This window comes from Haliotis asinina, chromosome 12 (assembly GCF_037392515.1).
Source record: "Haliotis asinina isolate JCU_RB_2024 chromosome 12, JCU_Hal_asi_v2, whole genome shotgun sequence".
In the NCBI taxonomy this organism is placed as follows: domain Eukaryota; kingdom Metazoa; phylum Mollusca; class Gastropoda; order Lepetellida; family Haliotidae; genus Haliotis; species Haliotis asinina.
Window position 1 is genome coordinate 21,016,175 of NC_090291.1, and position 17,094 is coordinate 21,033,268.

Below are 17,094 nucleotides of genomic sequence, written 5' to 3' on the forward strand. Positions count from 1 at the left end.
CCAGTGGTGCACAGCGGTGGCCATCTATTGTCGGTAGTGGCGTTTCAGTGACTGAAAAAAAGTATATTTGTGTTATTGCAATAGGTGAATGGTTCCATATACGCTATGACATAGCACTCTGTTCCACAAATGTGCACATGTGTAAGAGTTTTGGCTTTTTTCAAATTGCACTACCTGAGACCATATGCTATGATTATACACAAAGGTTTATGGGATTGTGCCACAACTGTATGACTGTTTGAATACGGTTTTGTGGTAATTAGAAAGATCTTAATGGCGAACAATGATCGTGAGCTGTTTCTAAGAATCATATAAAGAAGAAAAAAAGATTACATTGTTTCTTCAGAGACGAAGGTAGCCATACCACCACACACACGCACGCACGCACGCACTTTGATAAAGATTAGGTTTTTATTAGCAACATTATTTTGAGTGTCAAGTACCCTCACCGCAGCCCTGAAATCCACACCTCAGTTAATGACGGAAAAGTTGAGGGCGGCCAATCTGACAGGTGATTGGTACCAGAATGATACACTTAGTCCCAGTTACGTATGATTACAACAACTATTAATACATAAAATAAGGATACAACAACTATTAATACATAAAATAAGGATACAACAACTATTAATACATAAAATAAGGAATCCAAAGCAATGGAGAAACTGAGGGAGGGATGTTGTGCCATCCCTAATGATAATTAACGAACAAAAACTTAATTAGAAAAAATATTGCATCAAATCCAAAAGACTGAAAAATATTGAACAAACATGAAGATATCATAACGTTAACAAGCAATCATGTCAAAGGAAGGTGTCTCGACCAAGAGCCATGATGTATTAATGTAACAGGAAAGTGAAGAAACTGACTGAACATGTATATAGTGTCAAGACAAACAACCAGGTTGGTATCTTCGCAATGTTCAATGTCTGACATCATCTGGAAATGTAACACGTTATAGTTGGGATTACACTTTCTCAGTGAAGTACAGATTCTATCACTTCTATTGTGTTGAGTGAAACAAAGTCGGCCGTCCAACCCACTCAGTCACCGCAGCTTCCCCATTGCCGGAAAAGTGAAATCACAACTATAGTAAGTGAGACGCCATGTCAGTCCCGTTTCCTAAAATCTTGACAAAATGTTGTTGGTATAAATGATGAATGTTACTGTCCGTAATAGAAATGTGTCCTGAATGTCATCGGTGAACTTCACGCAGCAGCCATTCTGTTAGCTCTCTCTAAAGACCATATATAACACCACATTTCTGCTCTAACGCTGTTCTTTGTACAGATACTACTAGTAGTATGTGCTGCCAACGGTCCTCAAAGTCTCGATATAATTTGCACGAGAGGCCGTATAAGGCCGAAGACAAGCCCCACATGCAAAATAATGATATTGACACCGATGACTACATAGAATACTGATTCATACAAAATACGAGCTAAACTAATGTGTGCTTTGATTGCATGTGTCGTGATCTGGAGGGTCGTTTTGTATTTTAGGTCGAAATGAATAATTTCGAGTGTGTTTCTGTGTTCATATACCTTTGGATCACATTCCATAGAAGGTCTACATCATATCACTTCTGTGTAGAACTGCCAACGATCACAATCAGCCATGACATAAATACAGGACTACAGGAGGATGAACATTAATTGAAATGTGTGTGTGTGTGTGTGAACATCTGTTGAAACCTGCTAGAAGGCTTCTGTTCATAATCCACACTATGTGAGGCTTCCATTATGAACGCTTGTGACCCTGCTGCAACTAATATTAATCTTACTTAAATATGTTTTTAAATCTCGCTATGAAGATATTGGTTAGTTGCGACCAAAACATGTTTCACCGACGTGCTACGCATCTACCAGATGATATACTCTACACCAAGTCCCTTGATATATGACACCCCTAACATGTTTCATTGACGTGCCAGGCATCTACCAGATGATATACTCTATGCCAAGTCCCTTGATATAGGACACCCCTAACATGTTTCACTGATGTGCAACGCATCTACCAGATGATGCACCCGATATATGACACCCCTAACATGTTTCACTGACGTGCCACCCATCTACCAGATGATATACCCTATACAGAGTCTCTTCATATATCTATCTCTCTATATCTATCTATCTATCTATATATATATATATCTTCACTATAAATAGTGATTTTAACGGGTTTTCTTAGAATGAGCGTGATGATTCAAGTACTGCTCCACTGCACTATGTGAAACGATAAGGCCAAGGTCACAGTAACCCCCTTTGTTGCTATGCTTGCTTGAAATTCTCTGTTTAACCTCTGATCCTTATTAGCTTCAAAGTGTGGACTGCATAGGGCACGATGTGTTTGGTATCATCAGACACCTCAAAGACTCAGGTCTCACGTATAATTCGTATGTAATGAGACCGAGTGTAGAATTCTCCGTGTATGAGTCCCTTAAGAAACCTGTCATGCATCACATATTTCACGTATCTCAGAATCGAAGTTAACGTTGGAAGATCTCTTACTGCATATACGCTGCAATCTGTCAACATAGGTAACAACATGACAATCTTACTTCAAGATCAACGTACATGGTTTATTGTACATAAGGCCTGTGGCCCTTATACCTAGCGTTATAATGACAGGCAAAGCATGGACATTGTATATACTGTGGAAGCTGACCAACCGGCAGCTGACCAATCCGTTGTTTCTAAAGCTCTGCACCATCCACTGCAATGAAAAGCATTGTAACATTGTGTAATTTGTTGGCTTTAAAGCGACACCCAAAACTTTCAAACCAATAAACTAGACTCATACCTCGCCTGGCACAATATGATATACAAGAAGTACCAATTAATGAAGTATGAAGTTAATGAAAAATATCATAAAATGAATGCATTCGACCAGTGCTCCCGTGCACGTGTCCGACTGAACTGTTGTGCTAAGATCCACGACAGTGACAGAAAGTATAGATGAGAAGCTGTACAGTACCGCCGTTACACTGACAACTTAATCGTCAGAATCTCATCGTACTGCCATGACGATTCTGTGTTTAAACAAACTATGCCAAAGTGATGGAAGACTACATGATATTTTACGTTTACCTGATATCTGCAGGGAAACACACTTGGCATGGAAAGCACGCATACAGATACATGGACAGACAGGCAGTGAGTGACGCCTCTAGTGTTTGATTACCTGTATCTTTTCACATTTGTGTGTGTTCTTATGATTCTGTGTTGTAAATGGAGTAGATGCACCGCTCATCCTTTACACATTGTCTCATGTTACCAGGTATGTGTTTTAGCAGTGAATATATTAACACAAAACTTTGATCGGAAAAGTGCCCAATATGTAGTGAAGACTTGTGCAAGATAACCTCATTCAAAGTGGGACAAATTTTCCCATGTATTTAAAATACTGACATAAACCCAAACCAGATATACCAGGCATTACCCTCTACCCGTATATGTCTATGTCGGAAGGTATGTTGGTATCGTGTTGAGCTGGTACCGTCGTCTACCATGTCTGCTTGGGGGACACACTACACTGAGATCATGACAACGTACGGCTTCTCATATCGATGCACTGCTGGAGGTTTTCTAACAAGTATCGTTTGTCAAATTACCCATGTCTATCATCCAATGCATCACACTATCATGAAAATAAAATGCATGAATTGCGACGGCCTGTCAGCTAAACCTGACAGATTACATGACGAAACGAAGATATTGTAGTTAATGACCTTCAAGCAAGCATGTCCCGGAACGTTCTATCACGGTTAAAAATAAAGGCGTGTAAATTATTGGAAGACTTGCGTTGCCAGAAAAAGTGAGGGTGTGACATACATAAAACATTGCATAATGACTTACCTGTTGTTAAGGTGTGAATTTTGTATGTCTATTTCATACGTGACTTCTTACAAATTAACGATACCGTTACATAATGATGTGTCCGTGACATTAAAATGCCCGTGTCCACACCAGCAGTTTCTTCCGGGTAAAAGCCGCCATTATTACCGTGGTAAGGCATGTTTCATCGTTATGGACATAACCATTCTTAGTTATTTATCTTATCGTGTGACAACGTGCAACTTTACGTGTGACGACTAACGACCTCAGAGAGAATGAGTTACTATTATTAATAAAGTTACATAAAAATGTGTTCAGAATCATGTATTTGAGAGTTGTCATGGTAATATGCCAACACTCATGTGTTTCTACATTTGTATGCGTCATTTATCATTATATTCATTTATACATCCACATGCTATGTATACGATTAACTGTTTTCTATGGATTGGTTGTGCTATGTATAAGATTAACTGTTTTCTATGGATTGGTTGTGCTATGTATAGGATTAACTGTTTTCTATGGATTGGTTGTGCTATGTATAAGATTAACTGTTTTCTATGGAGTGGTTGTGCTATGTATAAGATTAACTGTTTTCCATGGATTGGTTGTGCTATGTATAGGACTAACTGTTTTCTATGGATTGGTTGTGCTATGTATAAGATTAACTGTTTTCTATGGATTGGTTGTGCTATGTATAAGATTAACTGTTTTCTATGGATTGGTTGTGCTATGTATAGGATTAACTGTTTTCTATGGATTGGTTGTGCAATGTATAAGATTAACTGTTTTCTATGGATTGGTTGTGCTATGTATAGGATTAACTGTTTTCTATGGATTGGTTGTGCTATGTATAAGATTAACTGTTTTATATGGATTGGTTGTGCTAAGTATAGGATTAACTGTTTTCTATGGATTGGTTGTGCTATGTATAAGATTAACTGTTTTCTATGGATTGGTTGTGCTATGTATAGGATTAACTGTTTTCTATGGATTGGTTGTGCTATGTATAAGATTAACTGTTTTCTATGGATTGGTTGTGCTATGTATAGGATTAACTGTTTTCTATGGATTGGTTGTGCTATGTATAGGATTAACTGTTTTCTATGGATTGGTTGTGCTATGTATAAGATTAACTGTTTTCTATGGAGTGGTTGTGCTATGTATAAGATTAACTGTTTTCTATGGATTGGTTGTGCTATGTATAAGATTAACTGTTTTCTATGGATTGGTTGTGCTATGTATAAGATTAACTGTTTTCTATGGATTGGTTGTGCTATGTATAGGATTAACTGTTTTCTATGGATTGGTTGTGCTATGTATAGGATTAACTGTTAGTAGATATAAATTTCATTCTACAGCACAGACAATAGAAACTATGTCAAAACAATGCTAAAACAATGCGGTAATTAGCTAAAACAATAGCCCATGACCCACATCCCTCATCCCTCATCCCTCATTTCGTGCTCCAATTAGCAAAGACAATGAAACCAGTGACCGTAAATCCCCCATCCCTCATTTATCCCTCATCCCTCATCCCTCATTTGGCCCACATTTCATCCCAAAAATAGCTACACGTGACAGTCATTATCTAAACATATCAATTTCATTAAGCCTAGTGATACATAATATCACCATGGTGAAAAGAAGTTAATGACGTTTAAGGAGAAATTATCAATGGATGTTTCACGCTATAGTTGATGGTTATTTGTTACAAAACGATTGGAATGCTGTCTATTCAAATAAGTTGTTTATACAGAACTGTCACGACAGGGTGGAATGACCGGTTGATACCCAGTGCACGGTGTACTCTGTAATATAGAACAACCATGAAAGGTGTCATGTGACTGGTTATCTTGGCGACGTCTCGGCAGTGTCTTTATGATCTAGCGTTTTTTAATCAAGTCACATACAAACCCTAACCCATCGCGATCCCATTTCATGCGTTGTAATGAAACTTAATCAGCAGCAAGAGAAACGCTGTGTCATGCTCATGCACCACTTTTTCCGCCATTGCCCATTGTGTAAAAAAGTGCTGACAAGTAGGTTTGATTTGTAGGTCAAGATGGTTTGATCTGTAGGTCAAGATGGGTTTGCTTTAAATTACTGTTTATTTAACTGAGATGTGCAAGACCCTCCCTGCTATGTTTTCAAATTCAGTAGAATTAGTGATGAAAAGAAAATTGTTAGCAGCAGACAGCTCGTTTTCCACATTTAAGAGTCTGCTAATTCGTTTACGTCTTAAAACGCACCACCGCTCGCAACAGCTTTAGTTGGAATATTTCACGTAATGCCTGTTCGCGTTTCATTTAATGCTCAAAGAACAGAGTACGAACTTAAAATTATAAAGAGTACTAACGCTTCTGATTCAATTACTTTGTAACACTTTACCGAATCTAAAATGTCTGTTATGTGATGTGTATCCTCAATCTTTCCACTCTTAATGAAATTCGTTATGATAATCATGCTGTAACAAGTGATAGATCGTTAGATAGAATCGTTAGAACGTACCTCGACTTTACACAAACGTGAGAGTGAATTCACTAGCAAAGTGGGAGAGATTTTGATGCAAACATTACATGTTAAACCATGTGATTAGTGTTCTGTTGAAAAGTTGCAGAACCTAACGCGCAGGTACTTTGTAACTTTGATCATCATCTATGTTACCACAATCACGTATTAACTGTCATGTGATTACTTTATCTGATTGATAAGTGGTTTATAATTCTGTTCGTGCGATCGCCTTGATTAAAGACGGTATTCACAAAATGATACATGTTGATAGGTGTACTGATAATGACCTTGTATCCTATTGTAGGCGACTACGAATTTTATGAGAACCTGAAATTCACAAAAAGTGTTCTTACCTACATCATAGTGTTGGATAAATTATTACTAAGATGTGAGAAGTACAAGTTTCAAAATACGTTATTATCACTGCGCTGTTAGTATCATGATGGGTGGTAGATATTCTGCGAGGCAATCTAAATGGACACATGAATGGCGGTGCTTGCACAATGTTTCTCACCAACGGGAACACGTGCTTACCCGCTCACTGAGTTTGTTTAGTTAGTCTTGAATATATGCGTGAGGCGAGTTCATTCTAGTAAGCATATCGTCTTGAATGAAAAGCGGTGAAGGTAGACGACGGGTGATAGGTTAGGTTAAACCTGTAGCTATGGCCTGACTTTAATCATATTGTTCGCTCGACAACCGGGTTCATTCCGGTTAAAGCGGCGAGCTGGTGATAGTGATCTGAAACGTTCCTCCGGCTTCGTTAGTTATGAATGAATTTACTCATATGTTCACCAAAACCAGCTTCTCACAATGCGGTGTCTAATAAATTTATATAGATTACTGTCTTGAGTAAGTCACATTTTTTGTCTTAAACAGTTCATATAATTGTGTGTGTAAAGTCTAATTATAGCAAGAAGGGTTTTTTTTTCAAATTATTTGCAAATCCGATTTAGAACACACTGATATACATACAGTGCGACGTCACTACCACTCGTCCAATCACGCCCCTTCTCATGTAATGATGTAGTACTCCTACCGTAAAGTTACTTAACATTAATTCTGTTAAAAACCGTTACACACATGAGTTCTTCTTACAAATTTTATTATTTCAGAAGTGGTACGAGTCTGCACAACCACGTTGTCGCTGATTGTGCTGAATGTATGATTGTGCTGAGTGTATTCGCAATCGATGTGGCTGTCTTGATCCGTACCATCCGAGATGATAAGATCCCTTGTAGTCTGTCTCACAGCCCCCGAACCATATTATTTCCCAAACACCATAGCCCTAGCTGCAGCGCTCAAGCCCTATAAGCTCTGGTCTCCCTGATGCTCCTTTTGAATTTGAATGTGTTTGTGTGTTACTATCAAAATGATATGTATTCAGAAACTAAGCGTTAGTCTACATTTCCTGTTGCTGTCAGAAGGTATCAAGGGATCCTCTTGGTGCAGTGACACAGTGTCAGGCACGGGTCCCCTACGCTTTCCCCACAACACCAGCAAACAACGTCCTTGTAATAAGACACGTACCACACTGAACGCGGGGTGAGGTTTGGTCGTCAGGAATGAAAAGGAATTATTAATTTAATAAAACGAATAATTACTTTGAAAAGTCTTGTTCTTATTCTTTGTTGGACTTTCACCCATAGTCTAGCAGTGTCGACTTCTCACTCTGTGTGCGCGCATGTGGTTCGATGGCTTGTGTGTGTGTGTGTGTGTGTGTCTGTGTGTGTGTGTGTGTGTGTGCGCGCGCGTGAGTGTCCATGTGAATCCGCGCATATACAAGAATATCAGTCAAGACAACATCATGAGTGATGGTGAGCAGTATATATGAGCGACACACCCCTCTATCATTTCCAAAACACGTTGTATCAACGTCCCTGCATGTACCGAGCAACCACGTTGTACTGTTGAAAAACAGAAGCGAAGTAATCGTGACACTTTTTCAAAACGTGGCGACCCCAGTCGCATCCCTCTTCCGATACAAGAGATGAGAAATAGCAAGCATCATAGCGCACTTACACGTATAAAAAGGATAAGGTTATGCACGACTGGAAACACACTTCAACAGTCCGTCAAAGACTAGAGACAGTCAAGACTCGACTTCTTCAAGCGAACGTACAAGCAACAGAGAAGTGAGTAACAATCAGAATACTTAGTCTTCGGCCTTTTTTGTGCATCATTTTTTAAAACATTGTTCGAAACGTTTTATCATAACTTTAATTATTTCAGATAAACAAAGAAGTTGGCGCAGAAAAAAAGCATGCAATAGTGAATCGTATTCAAATTTTATAGTAGGTGAATAACAACAAATAACAAAATGTCTGAGCAAACTACATGTCCTGTCTTCCAATGTGAAATTTGCAGACATTGTTTCAAACAGAAATGTCATTTGTTAAGACATCAGAGACATTGTGAACGAGTGGGCATATTGTTTACCTGCAACCATTGCCATCGATCGTTTAATCGGGAAGACAATTTAAAACGTCATGTCAAAAGTTGTTCCGAAAATGTTGTTTATTGTCGTCAATGTCCACATTGCTTTGAAAGGTTTAACAGCAAATTCGGTTATCAACGACATTCATGTAACTGTAAAACATCTGCTCCTGATGAACATATTTGTCAAACGTATCATCAATCTTTCCCAACCTCTAAAGCATTAAGAATGCACACACATAAAACTGACCATGACATGTCGGGTGGTGGCAGAGGTAAACGTAGACAAAGGGCTAAAACGGCTACGCTATCTGTCCCTCCTCCTCCCCCACCTAACGCCCCTCCCGCCACCAATATCGCCTCACGTCCATGTTCAAGCCACTCCCTACAGGGAGATGTTAGAGACTATGACTTTGACGGACGGAATAGCACGGACCCACTGAATTTCATGATTAGTGAACAAAGTCAGGTTATTGATACAATTGAGGATGAAATTCGTGAGAAAAAAGCCGTAAAATGGGGGTTGTGTCTCCATATTAGAATGGCCAAACCTAGTCGGGAAGATGAGAGCACAAGTTACCATGAGGCTTATTTCAGAAGTGTCATGACTATAGCTACAGAGGGTAGTGACTTAAATGAACAGTATCTTGAAGCCGTACACAAGATGCTTCAGACGCTGGATGATTATGAGGGGGTTCATTCTGGTTTGAATATCTCCGCCGTTGTACTTTTGAAACTCACTGTGGTAAAGTTTGAACCTTTCAAAGGTGGTAGTTATATTCCACTACCACAAACTCTTGTCAAGAAATCCAAAAGTATTATCAACATAAAAAATGGCGATAATCTTTGTTTTGCTTACAGCATTTTAGCAAAACTGTTTCCGGCTTCTCATAACAAAGAACGCGAGGGAAATTATCGTCCTTATTTAAACCGTTTGAATTTAGAAGGATTCACCTTTCCCATGACTTTAAAACAAATTCCTCGATTTGAAGAAGCCAATGAGTTGAGTATCAACGTGTATGGGTTTGAAGATAATACTTTGTATCCCATGTACATCAGTAATAGGCTGGATGCAGATGAAAACAGGAAGATTGATTTGTTGTTGCTTGCACAAGAAAGTGAGTCGGATGATTTTGAAGGCATCCTAGGGTTAGAAGAACATGAACGCATGGACGTAGACGTTAAACCAAATACACATTACTGTCTCATTACCAGTTTAAGTGGGTTAGTCAGAAACAAGCAACGTAATAACCGCACTCAGTTCATCTGTCGCAAATGTCTTTGGTGTTATACATCACAACAATGTCTGGATAAGCATAAAGACTACTGTTATGACAAAGCACAAAGAGTCGTTATGCCTAGTCCAGAGGATGCGGTGTATCAGTTTGGATTACGTTCTCAAAGCAAAACAGAACGAGCCAAGTTTGTTATCGTGGCTGATTTTGAGTCCTTGCTCATTCCAGAAAGCAACCCGGATAGTTCACGAGTGAATAAACATGTACCTTGTGCTTATGCTTACAAAGTGGTGTGCACGGAGGAACGGTATTCGAAACCTGTACAAACCTATGTAGGAGAACAGGCAGCTGAGCATTTTATTGAAAGTATTTTAAGGGAATATGACAGCATCCAGACATTGTTGGATTCTATCAAACCCATGCAGCTCACTGTCCAAGATAAGATAACCGTCGCCAATGCTACTCACTGTGGTTTGTGTAGTGAACTGTTAGGTACTGATCGAGTGTTAGACCACGATCACCTGACAGGACGTTTTCGACAAGTTTTGCATAATCGATGTAACCTGAATTTTCAGTTACGCAAGAAAGTGGTTGTCATGCTTCATAACTCTGAACGTTATGATTCTCACTTGATACTGGAAGTAGCACAACACTTTGGTGACAGAGACATTACAGTCATCCCTCACAACTCAGAACAGTTTCTATCGTTTACAGTAGATAACAATTTGGTCTTTTTGGATAGTTACAAATTTCTGCAAAGTTCCTTAGATGCACTGACACAAAACCAACTGAACAAAGGCGTGGATTCATTTGTCTATTTGAAAGAACACTTCCCCCATCATGGAAACATGTTAACAAGGAAACTTCCCTTTCCTTATGAATACATGGATGGCTGGGGAAAACTGAATGAGACTTGTTTACCTTCTCAAGCATCCTTCTTCAGTTCTTTGTCTGATGAAAATATTAGTCAGGAAGACTATACATTTGTTCATGAATTATGGAAGGAGTTTGACTGTGAAACCATGAGCGATTTTGTCCGGCTGTATGTGAGTGTTGATGTGCTGCTATTAACCGACATCATAGAGACCTTCAGAACTGGGTGTTTGACAGACTATGGTCTTGACATTTGTCATTATTACTCCATGCCAGGTTTTTGTCTGGATGCTGCTATGAAAATCACAGATGCCAAACTTGATCTGTTCACTGATGTCGACACTTACAATTTCATTGAAAATTCCATTCGTGGCGGGGTGTCTATGATTAGCAAGAAATATGCAGTTGCTAACAATTATCACCTATCGGGTTTTGATCCACTGAAAGACACCTCCTTTCTTCTCTACTTTGATGTTAACTCTCTGTATACAACAGTCATGCTACAACCGCTCCCCATTGGAAACTATCGCTTCATCAGTTCTGAAGAGTATGACAGCATTGACTGGGCAACTGTCGATACAGAAGGAGATACAGGTTACATCCTTGAAGTCGATTTGTTGTATCCCAAACACTTACACAAAGCTCATTCTGCTTTTCCCATGGCTCCTACACATGATGACATTCTCTATGATGAGTTTTCACCTGCTCACCAGAAACTGTTAACTCATTTCAACCTACTCAAAAAATCGTTGCGTAAAGGTTCAAAGAAATCATCCGGTAAAAAACTCTTCACAACTCTAAAAGATCGTTCCCACTACGTGGTTCACTTCAAAACGTTACAGCTGTACCTGAGACATGGATTGATATGTACAAAAATACACAGAGTGTTAAAATTTAGACAAGGAGCATGGTTGAAACCTTACATTGATCTTAATTTGAGTAACCGCAAAAATGCAATGGATGACTGTGAAAAAGATCGTTATAAACTCATGAACAACTGTGTGTTTGGACGGTTCTGCATGAATAAACGAAAGCATAAAACAGTTCAGTTGGTAACACAGAGATCTAAACTTCGAAAATGTGCAGCTAAAAGTAACTTCAAACAGGTCAAAAATTTTTCAGAAGACGTGACTGCAGTAGAGTTGGAGAAATTATCTGTACATTTAGATCAACCCATTGCTGTTGGCTTCACCATCTTGGATTTAGCCAAATATGAAATTTACACTTTCTATTATGATGTCATGCAAAGGCAGTATGGGCCAGAAAGACTTGACCTTTTGATGACCGACACGGACAGTTTGTTTATGCATGTACATGCGCCTTCACATGATCCCCTTTTGGATCCTTATGTGTTCATGAAATACAATCAACATTTGTTTGACACTTGCAACTATGCACCTGATGATCCAAAAGGGTTATACTCGAATGAAAATCGCAAGGTAACTGGTAAAATGAAGGATGAAGCAGGCGGGAGCATCATATTAGAGTTTGTAGGACTAAAAAGCAAAATGTACTCTTTTCTGATGCAAAAATCTAAAAACGTCATCGAAAAAAAGACAGCTAAAGGCATTAAGAAATCTGTCATCAAGAAATTTCTCAGACATGATATGTATAAACAATCATTATTTGAACAGAAGAGGTTCAGTTGTTCCTTTCACTTGATTTGATCATACAATAACACTTTGTACACTGAGAGACAAAACAAAGTGGCATTGACACCAGTTGACGACAAGAGGTATCTGTTAGATGATGCTGTTCACAGCGTTCCATATGGATATTCACCAATCTAAAAAATTGTATACATTCACTATGTATGTGAAGACATCTTTCCACAAGAAAACAGTGCTCAACAGGTATGTGCTTCCTTTACGCATTTGACATGTGTGGAGACCTTTACTCATTCACCATATATTGCTTCCTTTACTCATTCATTATATATAATTTATCTAATTATATATATATATATATATATATATATATATATATATATATATATATATATATATATATATATATATATACATATGGAAATTAATTAAGCAACACCAAATTCAAAGACACATAAAAACTTAACAAAGTTTAACGAAGTAATTTTGATGATTGATTATTCAATTTTGATGTATTGACATACAGCATGAGCTTTTCATGGGTTGATATGACGCGCGTGAAGCTTGCACAGCGCACGTGCATTGCTTTAACCTCAACTTTCGAAAAATGCACTTTTTCCCTGGGGTGTTTACAAGCGCAGGTTGTCGATTGCATTCGGTTTTTCATTCATTTCAATGTCATGGCACGTAGGAAATTATCAGAGGCCACTCGTTGGCAAATAATCGGCATGAGGAATGCTGGTATGTCTCTAAGACAAATCGGGACTCAAATCGGACGACATCATTCCATAATTTCAAAACTTTTGAAAAAATACCGGGCCACTAATGAAGTTAAAGACCTGCCTAGACCAGGAAGACCCAGGAAGACCACAGTCCGGGAGGACAGAGCTTTACTGAGACTTGTACGGCGCAGGTCCTTCGACTCGAGCTCTCGGTTGAGACAGGAGTGGCTTCCAGGGAGACCCATCTCGAACAGGACTGTTCGGAATCGTCTGAAAGCTGCAGGATACCGGGCAAGGAGGCCAATCAAGCGACCCAGACTGTCTCCAGCCCATAAGGCAGCCCGACTGGCCTGGTGTAATGACCGTTTGCACTGGAACATTGCCTCTTGGAGGAAGGTCCATTTCTCAGATGAGAGCCGGTTCTTGCTGCACATGGTGGACGGTCGTACTCGGGTCTGGAGGCAGAGGAACACAGCAATGGCTCCACGGAACATCCAGGAGACTGTGGCCTTTGGGGGAGGTTCCGTTATGGTATGGGGGTGCATTTCCATGAACTGCAAGTTGGATATCATTACCATCCGTGGCAACCTTAACGGTGTTCGTTACCAACAGGAGGTTCTTGACAGGGCTGTGGTACCTCATTTTGAGAACCATCCTCTGGCAACGAGACCCATATTTATGGACGACAATGCTAGACCTCACAGGGCGCATGCTGTAAATGATTTTTTGCGGCAAAATGCAATTGACAGAATTCCATGGCCTGCCATGAGCCCTGACCTCAACCCCATTGAACATTTGTGGGACTTTATTGGCCGTCGTGTGAGGCAGAGAGACCCACCAGTCCATAATCTCAACGAATTGACGGCTGCCCTGCATGAGGAGTGGAACAGGATCCCCCAGAATCAGATCCGGAGACTCATCCAAGGAATGAGGAGGCGTCTGGAATCGGTGGTGCGTGCGCAGGGAGGACACACTAGATATTGATGAAAGTCGGTGTGCAGACTCTCAGATGACTGTTCTTTCTTTCCATGTGACATTTGTGTTAATACACCTGACAACAACGTCTGTGGATGAATAGTAAATTGTGTCCATTTTTTCATGAATTTAAGACAGTTTTAAGAATTTGGATTTCGTTGCAATAAAGCAAAGTCTTGATACTTTTTCCCTTTAAGTTGTTTGTCAGAGATCGTCTGTTGAATAAAAAAGTGTCAAACTATATCAACCCGGCATATTTTGATTGTCAGAACACTTCAAAGTTGCTCCAATAGAAAAAATTGGGGTGTTGCTTGATTAATTTCCAGGTGTATATATATATATATATATATATATATATATATATATATATATTTCTCCTTTTAGCTAGCTATTTATCAAATCATTAATTTATTTTCAGCTTCAAAATGAATGTTCAGAGATATGTGTACAGGCTGATCGGGACCAATGGTGAAATGCTGCGCGAAGGACAAACCTTAAGAAGAACACGAATGGCTGCTTATCAAGCAGCACAGAGGGTTCTGCAGCGGCTCATGGAACAGGGTGTGATCGCTGCTAACACTGTATATCCAGTGGAAGTGCGTGAAATTAACATCACAAGGCGATCTCTTGAGCGTGCTCGTGACTTGAGACACCATCGTCAAATGTTCGAGTCTATTCTTGAAACGCTCTACCTGAATGAACTCCAGACAAAAATCAACAAATTGTGTGAAGACAATTGCTATGGATGTGAAATTGATCATCCATCTCAAATCCATCACCAGTGTGTGATGATGAATAGTGATGAAAAGGTGGAACGCTATTTTGAAGAAGCTCTGAGTGGAATATCTCATCAAAACATGTTGGAAAGTGCACGTCATCAACGTACACAACTCAGACTAGACTTCCATGATAGATACACTGTCTGTTATGAAAACATTAACAGTTTGAACGCTGGTTTGCTTTCCAACACAGGAAAAGAGAAACTGCTGATGCTGACCAAACTCAACATGCGTTTACCATAAACAACAAGACCAACTAGTCATTTAGTAATCCATTTTTTTATTTCCTTGTACATAATATGTATAGAAGAATGGATGTACATTAAAATGGTTCTATTGTTTTCCTTACGTTTGCCACACCAGGCACACCATGAGAAGCTTTGCGTTTTAGATATAAAGTATTTACAGTCTTCTTCTTTTTGTCTTTCTTTTGCCTGCTTTTCATGAGATGTTTAGGAACGTGTAAATGTCTCAAAAGTTTATAAAACTCTCTATATCCAACGGGTCGGTGACTCTCAGCACCTGCTTTCATGATAAGAAAGCGGAGCAAGTCCACTATATTTGAACCATGTAATACCTCACCATTAGGTAACACAAGTCTTAGATCTTCTGTTAGTCCTATTTGACCATTCAGAATATTTTCTTTCACAAATATCCACAAGCTCATTAACTTCCGAATGGTCTTTGTAGACGAAACCCCTCGAATGATCTGCTCGGGGACACGAAGCATAAAGTCCATGTTATGTTCCATGACAGATGCAACCGCTTCATCACTAGAACCCTTATTATGATTCATCATCTTCAGATCTTGTCTCGTCAGAGGATTCTGATTCAGTATCTGATTCGCTGTCTGAGGAAGAATCTGTTCTTCTTGATTGTTCATCAACCTCTGGTAGGTCTCTCTTGTCAGAAGAACCATAGGCTTGCTCATTGTGAATCGATGAGAGGTATACTCGAAAGGATTTTATGCAAATGGGTAGAACCGAATGATGTGTCAGAATCAGCTCACGTTTCTCACGACTACTAACTGTCTTGCTGGCTAAAGATCGAATGCACTTCTTGTAGCGTGAGAGACGTATTTTATCACTGTGTGGTAAGGGTATGATTCCTCTCAAAATGTTAAATATAAGAGTAATCACTGACATAAGCTGTTCACGTGAGGCATGTATTTGCCTGACACTAGCTTGTTCCAACATCATAAGAAAAGCTGAATGTTTTTGGAGCAGACCACTCATGTTGATGCTGTAGGGTAGCTGTTCCACTTTCAAATGAAGACACACATCTTTGGTTAGTGTTATTTATCTAGAAACCCAAAATCGCATCTTCTTTGTTGTCATCTGCTTTGCACTGACTACAATCATGAGGAGGATCTCTTTGCCAACTTTCCAACAAATCTTCACCCTTAACAGACACAGTGGTACTGTGTTTTGAGTCTTCGTAATCTTGTAAAGACATAGCCTTTCGAAAAATATTATTAGCAACCACTCGCTCGTTTTCACTACAGAAACATTCGTAGTCTACCCTTCCATCTATCCATATGACTTCATCTAATATGTTGGGACACAGTCTGTTATTCCACAAGAAGTCTTTAATGACTTCAGTCCATGAGTCATAGTGATGTTCTGTTTGTAAAGCAGCGTAATCGTCTCCCCACACTGACACTGTAAACAACATTCGAGAAGCTGTTTCTTTCAATGTTGCATCATTCTTTCTGTGTTTTTCGATAATGTTGATCAGACAATTCCTTTCTTTCACTGTATACATTCTGAGGGAGAGCTGACTGTACAATGGCTGAAGTGACGTGAATTGGTTGTTATATGGAAGGTTGTCAGTTTGAAAAACTACAGTGATTGATATTTATTCAAAGTTGCTCACGTCTAACCTTTCTTGGTATCCATGGGTTCAGACACCATGTGTATATAGTTACAGTGTGGAGACAGTCTGAAGTGTTCAGTCATGGGATCATCATCGGGTATCCATTGATGTACACGAAGCCTACATTTGAAGCAGTAGACTTTATCAGATTGTCCTGTGTAAATAAATCCTGCTTCAGCCATGGCTTTTGGCGACTGTTTCATTTGAACAGGCCAGTTGTTGAACGACTTCAGTCTGTC